Genomic DNA, 9401 nt, shown 5'->3' on the forward strand with positions numbered 1-9401 from the left:
TAATCACAGTTGTTATTATAACAGAATAAAAGGCCGGGTGCAGTGGCTCACATCTGTAATCCCAGCACTTTGGGAGGCTGAGGTAGGTGGATCACTTAAGGTCAGGAGTTCAAGACTAGCCTGGCCAACACAGTAATACCCAATCTCTACTAAAAATACAAAAATTAGCCAGGTGTGGTGGTGGGCGCTTGTAATCCCAGCTACTCAGGAGGCTGAGGCAAGAGAATCGCTTGAACCTGGGAGGCTGAGGTCACAGTGAGCGAAGATCACACCACTGCACTCCAGCCTAGGTGACAGAGAGAGACTCCATCTCAAATAATAATAATAGTAATAATAATAATAATAACAACAACAGAAAAAGAGAAAGCACACTAGCCTGGGAATAAAAGATACTTGGGTTCTAGTCCCAATTTGGTTGGTAACAAACTACTGTCTTGGGCAGGTCATATCACCCTCTCTGAGTTTCCATTTCTCTTTTTTCTTATATAAATGCATGTTCTAGATTATGTAGCAGGAATGGCAGAATCATGACACATAAAATCAATCTGCACACATGTTCTGTTTGGCTAGCATGAACTCTCCAGATCATCAAGTCTACCTCTCTATCTTATCAATAATCACCTATTCACACATTTTACTTGTCTGCTTGACCCGAGCAAGAGTGTTATCCCCCAAGTTCTATAATATTTCTTACAGATCCAAAAACATATATCTCTTTCTGACTCACTCACAATTTAGTTTTGTTTTTTTTTTTAATGAAGACTTCAGACCTGAGCAGTGGCTCATGCCTGTAATCCTACACTTTGGGAGGCCGCAACAGGTGAATTACTTGAGGTAAAGAGTTTGAGACCAGCCTGGCCAACATGGTGAATAAAACCTTGCCTCTGTTAAAAGCAAAGGAGAGGAACAAAGCTCAAAGCCATTCATCCTTCTACTAAGAAAGAACTGCCCCCAAATGAAACTCTGACAATTTTTACATGAAATTTATGTTAGGAGGCCACTGTTTTAGACTGATCTCCTGCACGAGGCCCCAACAGAAAAGACCAAACCAAAATGGGGTTACTCATGCTAAAGTTGCATTTACCAAAACAAAACTAAGGTGTCTAACCTTGGAAGAAATGACAAACAGAGATGACAGCCAAATCCCTAGACAGTTCTAGCTGGCATGAAAGGGAAACCACCTCTGCTTTAACCCTTATGCGAAAAGCAACCTGATGTAAACCAAGCCACTTTTTATTTATGCCCTTTCCTTGTTCCTGGCTTAAGCTATCATATAAAAACCGATCATTCTGACATGCCCAATGGAGTGCCTTTTCGAAATCTTTGAATGACATGCTCTCCAATTCATGAATTGCTACTAAAAGCAAGCAAGATCTTTAAACTTAATATGTTGAAATTGTGTGTTTTAATGCAACCAAAATAGGCAACATTCTATTCCTTCTAGCAACGCTTTACACAAGTTGCTTAAAAAATTACTTAAGGAAGCCGAATGTGGTGGCTCATGCCTATAATCCCAGAACTTTGAGAGGCCAAAGTGGGCAGATCACTTGAGGTCAAGAGTTCTAGACCAGCCTGGCCAACTTGGTGAAACCCTGTCTCTAATAAAAGTACAAAAATTAGCCGGGTGTGGTGGTGTCGCCTGTAGTCCCAGATACTCAGGGGGCTGAGGTAGGAGAATTACTTGAATTCCAGAGGCTGAGGCTGCAGTGAGCCGAGGTCGTGCCACTGCACTACAGCCTGGGCAATAGAGCAAGACTCCATCTCAAAAAAAAGAAGTACTTAAGGATATTGGTGCCACCATATTAAATCCAAGAAGTGGTAAAGTAAAGCCTGCTTGTTTCAATCAGGCTTTTTCTTCTTTGTTTGGCTTCACTAAAGTACCACAAAAAAAAAAAAAAAAAAAAAAAAACCATTGAAATCCAAATAGCAGAAAGTTAGAATGCTTTCTAAAAAACTCACCACTCCTGCAAGGCTTACATAATAACAGCCAGCTATGGGTAGAATGACTTTATTCACATCTATTAATAAATGGCACAGATGAAATGCAGGAGTAGAGGCTCAGATTTTCCAGTTGTGGTAGAACACACAGGAATCCTGGTTTGAATCTTCTTACAGTTTAATTTTTAATATCTCTGCTTTAGAAAATATAACAGTGGCATTACTTTAAAGAAATCATTATCTTTCAGAAAATGTGAAAAATGTGTTTAAGAAGATAAAAACTGCTCTGTATAGAGAATAATATTTTCCCCTTTAAACTCCAGGGACAAAGCAAATTTTCCAGTGTCATCTTACTGCAGCCCACCAGGAGTTTGACAAAGCAAACTTAGTACTAAGAACTCCTTGAAACTTGAAACCAGCAAAAAGCCTCTTGTTAACTAAAACAGATGAATTTCAATTTTAAAGCCACTGTGCCTGAACAAAAAGAAATGCCTTAAAAAAAAAAAAAACTGCAAAACTTGAACTCAATATTGGCTTCCTTACTGAAGAAAATAATAGGAAAATATTCTTTAATAGTTGTCAATCTTCTTTTTCTGATGATAAAAAAAAATGAGTAGAAAAAGCCAAATGATTACTTAGGTATATAATCCTCATATAAGCATATAATGGGGTTTTTCCTTGGTTTTCTTTTCATCTTTTCATAAAAATGTGCTCACATTGCACATGCACTTTGTACTTCCTACTGAAAGTTCATAAGCACAGCAGGGCATGATAGTGTACACCTGTAGTCCCAGCTATTCGGGAGGCTGAGGCAGGAAGATCATTTTAACCCAGGAGTTTTAGGCTGCTGTGAGCTATGAACATGCCACCACACTCCAGTATGAGCAACAGAGCAAGACTGTCTCTAAGAAAAAAATACAAAATAAATAGAAATTAGGTTCATCAAAATCACAAGAAGCTTTTTAGAAATAAACAATCCCAGGCTCCATTCAGGTACAAGCTGCAATTTCACAGCATTTCAAGGCGATGGGCATGCAAATAAAAAATGAAGAAGCCTTAGCTGGTAAGATACTTTATGAAGCACCATTCCCTATTTGCCTTTGGTCAGAAGATTCAGATGTTGATAACACATATCTCTGGACACTACGGAAGTAAGTATCTACCTGGATTTAAACATATGATTACTATCTGTACATAACAGTGCCTGTTAAAAGCAAGCAAGGTGAGAAGGCCTCTCAAGTTCAGGTTTTGGGACTGAGGGTGTCTAGAAAGAGCTTTCCTTTATTGCATCCCTTCCCCAATAAAGTAGCTTGAATATCACAAATGAGAGAGCCTCTCCTGTCAAAACCTTCAACAAGAGTTGCCTTACCCAACAGGACCCACAGGCAAAGATGTGCACTTCTAAAATTCACTGTGAAAGCTGCAACTTGGAGATTTACGTGCCACCTGGGAGGACTGCTATCATGGGTCCATGACACTATTACTGCTCTCATGGACCTTATTACTGAGAGTACAAGAAAGGTGAGAGAGGCAGAAGAAGACACATCGCTGGCAGAAACAGCTTTGTCTGCTTACCATGAGTTTGCTCCAGACTCCTGCCTATAGAAATGCAACCAGTTGGTGAAGGCCTATGTGGCCACTCGGCATTTCCCAGAGACTCTATTACTTCTCCCAGTTCCAAAGACTGTCTCTGAGAAAACTAACATCAGGATTCCCAGTTTTTTCATCAAAATTGATGAAACACTAATTATTAAAAGTATGAAAAATATTACCATGTGTTCATCTTTTAGCTGCCTCCTAGGTGCTGTGGGGCATTGGTAATTTAAGCTCCCATCCGTCCTGCCAGGTGCAGAAAGAAACCGACATGAGGAAACCTACTGTCCAGCTCTGATCTCATGTCCAGCAACCCTTAATAGGGGCAAGGTACTCTACATGCCTCAGTTCACTCTTGTGTAAATGATACCTGTGTGCCTCAAGTGTTTCTCAAAGTATGACTCACATACCATGGGAGCTGAGGGACAGGTATGAAAGACGCTCTTAATATAATAGGTAATGTGATCATTAGAAAAATATTGGATGTGGGGAGTACAGCTCTTTCCTTTCCGTCTGGCGGCAGCCATCAGGTAAGCCAAGATGGGTGCATACAAGTACATCCAGGAGCTATGGAGAAAGAAGCAGTCTGATGTCATGTGCTTTCTTCTGAGGGTCCGCTGCTGGCAATACCACCAGCTCTCTGCTCTCCACAGGGCTCACCACCCCACCCGGCCTGATAAAGCGCGCCGACTGAGCTACAAGGCCAAGCAAGGTTACATTATATATAGGATTCGTGTTCGCCGTGGTGGCCGAAAACGCCCAGTTCCTAAGGGTGCAATTTACGGCAAGCCTGTCCATCATGGTGTTAACCGGCTGAAGTTTGCTCGAAGCCTTCAGTCTGCTGCAGAGGAGCGAGCTGGACGCCACTGTGGGGCTCTAAGAGTCCTGAATTCTTACTGGGTTGGCGAAGATTCCACATACAATTTTTTTGAGGTTATTCTCATTGATCCATTCCATAAAGCTATCAGAAGAAATCCTGACACCCAGTGGATCGCCAAACCAGTCCACAAACAGAGGGAGATGCGTGGGCTGACATCTGCAGGCTGAAAGAGCCGTGGCCTTGGAAAGGGCCATAAGTTCCACCACACTATTGGTGGTTCTCGCCGGGCAGCTTGGAGAAGGCGCAATACTCTCCAGCTCCACCGTTACCGCTAATATAAGTAAAGTTTGTAAAATTCATACATAATAAACAATTTAGGACAGTCAAAAAAAAGAAAAATATTGGATGTTTGTATATAGGTGTATCCTTTTTTAATAAATTATTTTATTTTTAAAGACGATTAATGGGCTGGATGAGTTGGCTCATGCCTGTAATCCCAGCACTTTGGGAGGCCAAGTTGAGCAGATCACCTGAGGTCAGGAGTTCAAGACCAGCCTGGCCAACATGGAGAAACCCCGTCTCTGTTAAAAAACACAAAAATTAAAATTAGCCAGGCGTGATGACATGTGCCTATCGTCCCAGTTACTCGAGAGGCTGAGGCAGGAGAATTACTTGAACCCAGGAGGCAGAGGTTACAGTGAGCCAAGATAATGCCACTGCACTCCAGCCTGAGTGACAAACAGCGATTTTGTCTCAATGTCTCGAAAAAAAAAAAAAAAAAAGATTACTCAGCAAATATCAGCTCGGATAGTAGGTGAAGCATGAGGGGCAAAGTCCTAAAGGTGTTCCTTAATCATTTCAGGTAGTATAGCACCAGGAGGAAGTGTATATCTCTTCACATAACATAGGAAAACAGAGATATTTTATTTGATCATAAATACAGAAAATTTTACAACTGTGTAATATAAAAGCTCAACCATCAGTTTACATGTCTGCAATTTGTTTAAAGCTAGCTATCAAAATAAGGTATAACCAGCCTTCTCCAAATGTGATTAATAGTTATTTGCTATTTAGCTCATATTGTTTTATGTTCTGATAGCATTAGAAAGCAAATAAGCTAGAGTCAGCAACAAAAATTTTGAAACCTTTAATAGAAAACAAAGCCTAATGGATTTAATTTTATCCAATAAGGCTCATCATGATTTGACTCCCCTTCCGCCTAACCCAGGAATCCCCACTGCTGTTTGGAGCATGCTAAGAAAACCAGGAACTAGTTGGAGTCTGAAGTCTATTCTATGATGCTAGATCATGTAAGACCTTAATTTATGGTTTGAATATTTTAAAAGAGTACAATCAGCTGGGCACAGTAGCTCACGCCTGTAATCCCAGCACTCTGGGAGGCCGAGGGGGGTGGGATCACCTGAGGTCAAGAGTTCAAGACCAGCCTGGCCAACATGGTAAAACCCCATCTCTTAAAAAAAAAGAAAAAATAAAAAATAAAGAATACAACCTACTAGGCCCAAACCCTTCCTTGTAGGGGCTAATTTCCTCTTTCCTTATCAAAATAGAGACTTTATGAACCTGTGTCCCCTATTAATACTGTCAGACAGTGGAGAAAAGCCATTCCTCCTTTGTCTCTTCTGTGCTGATTCCAGGGGGACTTGAATATAGCTGTCCATCAGCAGACACTGGCTTTTTCACCACAGGAGTAGGCACAGGACCTGGGATGGCCAGTTACCATTAATGTAAGCAAAAGACCCAACTGAGTTTTCTGCAGAGAATGATCATAGTTCCAGAAGGGAGGGATACTACTTTCCTTGGGATCAGGAGCCATGAGAAGGAAGTAGGCCAGGAGCTGCCACGTGGAGAACACTTCATGAGATTGATGCAAACACAGAGGAAGCAAACGGGGAGCAGAGAAAAAAAAATGAGAAAGCATAATAAGCTTCATAAACCAGGAAGCTAACAAACTTCGGGCTCACCGAGGGCAGTATACAGTAAATGAGCATGAGTTTGGGACAGGGCACATTACCAGGGACCTGGTTTTATGATCCAGTTCGCCATTACTGCACAGACTGATGAGAATTTCTGGCATTTACAGATGACAGAAAAGATGCACAGAAAGCAATTAAGAGCATGTGAATTTAAGAAGGGAAGCAATGGGAGGAGGCAGGAATTGAAAGTTATGAGGAAGCATAGAGGTCATGAGGTCTGCAGAACTGGGTGAAGATATAGACTCCACCTCATACCAGCCTCCTCTTTTATCGTTCAGGCACTAGTTTCCTCATCTGGTAAATGGAAAAAAACTCTACCTGCCTGGCAGGACTGTTGTAAGAAATAAATAAAATAATATGTGTAAAGTATTCATAAAAGTACCTGACAGAGTAGAAAAAGTACTCTCAAGTTCTCAACAACCGTGAATCACTATGATGAGGAACTAATATATTAAAACAACAGCCATCACTCCTAAGAGATTAACAACCTTAAGAGTAGGGGGGTTGGACCACAAAGACCAGTGATCTGAAACACTCTGGATTGAGAGTTTCACAGCAAGTGCAGCTGGACCCAGGACGGTCCAGCTCAGTGCGGGGAAGGGTGTCAGCCATTACTGAGGCAGTCCACCACTACTGAGGCAGTCCACCATTACTGAGGCAGTCTGCCATTGCTGAGGCAGATCGCCATTACTGAGGCAGGCCGCCATTACTAAGGCAGATGGCCATTACCAAGGCAGTTCTAACTGTACCTCTGTAAAGAAAACCAGAAGGAAGTTCGCACAGCAGCTGGGCAGAGCCCACAGCGGCTCAGCAATGCCTCTGCTGGCAGACTGTGACTAGACTACCTCCTTACTGGGCAGGGCATCTCTGAAAAAAGGCAGCAGGACATCAGGAACTTATAAATAAAGCCCCACCTTCCCAGGACAGAGCACCTGGGGAAAAAGGCATTTATGAGTTCCACTGCAGCAAACTTAAACATACCTGCCCAGCAGCTCTGAATGGAACAACTGAGCTCCCAGCTCAGCATTTGAGCTCCTATAAGGGACAGACTGTCTCCTCAAGCAGCTCCCTGACCCCCGCATATCGAAAGAGACACCTAATAAGGGAAAGATCAGGCTGACATCTGGCAGGTACTCTTCTGGGATGAACATAACAGAATAAGAAAACAGGCAACAACCCTTACTGTTCCGTAGCTGCCACAGGCGATCCCCAGGCAAGCAGGGTCTGGAGTGGGCCTCCAGCAATCCTACAGCAAAGGGGCCTGTTAGAAGGAAAACTAAAAAACAGAAAGAAATAACTTCAGCATCAACAAAAAGGATGTCTACTTAGAGACCCCATCCGAAAGTCACCAACTTCAAAGACCACAGGTAGGTAAACTACAAAGACCACAGGTAGGTAAACCCACGAAGATGGGAAGAAACCAGCGTGAAACGGATGAAAACACTGAAAACCAGAATGCCTCTCCTCCTCCAAGGGATCACAACTCCTCACCAGCAAGGGAACAAAGATGGATGGAGAATGAGTCCGATGAATGGACAGAAACAGGCTTCAGAAAGTGGGTAATAACAAACTTCTCTGAGCTAAAAGAACATGTGCTAACCCAAGGCAAAGAAACTGAGAACTTTGAAAAAAGGTTACACTAAATGCTAAAGAGAATAAACAGCTTAGAGAATATAAACGACATGATGGAGCTGAAAAACACAACATAAGAACTTTGCGAAGCATACACAAGTTTCAATAGCCAAATCAACCAAGGAGAAGAAAGGATATCAGAGATTGAAGATCAACTCAATGAAATAAAATGAGAAGGCAAGATTAGTGAAGAAAGAGTGAAAAGAAATGAACAAAGCCTCCAAGAAATATGGGATTATGTGAAAATACCTAATATACGTTTGATTGGTATACCTAAATGTGACGGAGAGAATGAATCCAAACTGGAAAACAATCTTCAGGATATTATCCAGGGGAAGTTCCCCAACCTAGCAAGGCAGGCCAACATTCAAGTCTAGGAAATACAGAGAACACCACAAAGATATTCCTCAAGAAGAGCAACCCCAAGGCACATAATCGTCATATTCACCAGAGTTGAAATGAAGGAAAAAATGCTAAGCACAGCCAGAGAGAAAGGTCAGGGTACCCACAAAGGGAAGCCCATCAGACTCAAAGTGGATCTCTCAGCAGAAATCCTACAAGTCAGAAGAGAGTGGGGCCCAATAGTCAACATCCTTAAAGAAAATAACTTTCAACCTAGAATTTCATATCCAACTAAACTAAGCTTCATAAGCGAATGAGAAATAAAATCCTTGAAGAACAAAAAATTGCTCACACATTTCATCACCACCAGGCCTGCCTTACAAGAGCTCCTGAAAGAAGTACTGAACATAGAAAGGAACAATCAGTACCAGCCACTCCAAAAATGTACCAGGTAGTAAAGACCATTGACAGAATAAAGAAACTGCGTAAACTAATGGGCAAAACAGTCAGCTAGCATCAAAATGGCAAGATCAAATTCACACATAATAATATTAACCCTAAATGTAAATGGGCTAAATGCCCCAATCAAAAGACACAGGCTGGCAAATTGGATAAAAAGTCAAAACCCATTGGTGTGCTGTATTCAGGAAACCCATCTCACATGCAAGGATACACATAGGCTCAAAATAAAGGGATGGAGGAAGATTTACCAAGTAACTGGAGAGCAAAAAAAAGTAGGAGTTGCAATCCTAGTCTCTGATAAAACAGACTTTAAACCAAAAAAGATCAAAAGATACAAAGAAGGGCATTACATAATAGTAAAAGGATCAATGCAACAAGAAGAGTTAACAATCCTAAATATAAATGCACCTAATATAGGAGCACCCAGATACATAAGGCAAGTTCTTAATGACCTACAAAGAGACTTAGACTCCCACACAATAATAGTGGGAGACTTTAACATTCCATTGTCAATACTAGACAGATCAATGAGACAGAAAATTGACAAGGATATCCAGGACTTGAACTCAGATTTGGACCAAGCAAATCTAATAGACATCTATAGAACTCTCCACCCCAAA

The 9401-nt window shown here is 41.6% G+C and overlaps 1 protein-coding gene and 1 pseudogene across 26 annotated transcripts in view; one reads left to right on the forward strand and one right to left on the reverse strand.

Moving 5' to 3' along the window:
• MAGI1 (membrane associated guanylate kinase, WW and PDZ domain containing 1) overlaps nt 1–9401 on the reverse strand; it is a 677285-nt gene that overhangs the window by 405773 nt on the left and 262111 nt on the right. The window lies entirely within an intron of this gene.
• On the forward strand, nt 4010–4744 carry LOC116559194 (annotated as a pseudogene). Its single transcript, XR_004272369.1, has one exon. The product of XR_004272369.1 is annotated as a 60S ribosomal protein L15 pseudogene (transcript).

The sequence above is a fragment of the Sapajus apella genome, unplaced genomic scaffold (genome assembly GCF_009761245.1).
Source record: "Sapajus apella isolate SASKATOON/1434 unplaced genomic scaffold, GSC_monkey_1.0 scaffold23, whole genome shotgun sequence".
Classification (NCBI taxonomy): domain Eukaryota; kingdom Metazoa; phylum Chordata; class Mammalia; order Primates; family Cebidae; genus Sapajus; species Sapajus apella.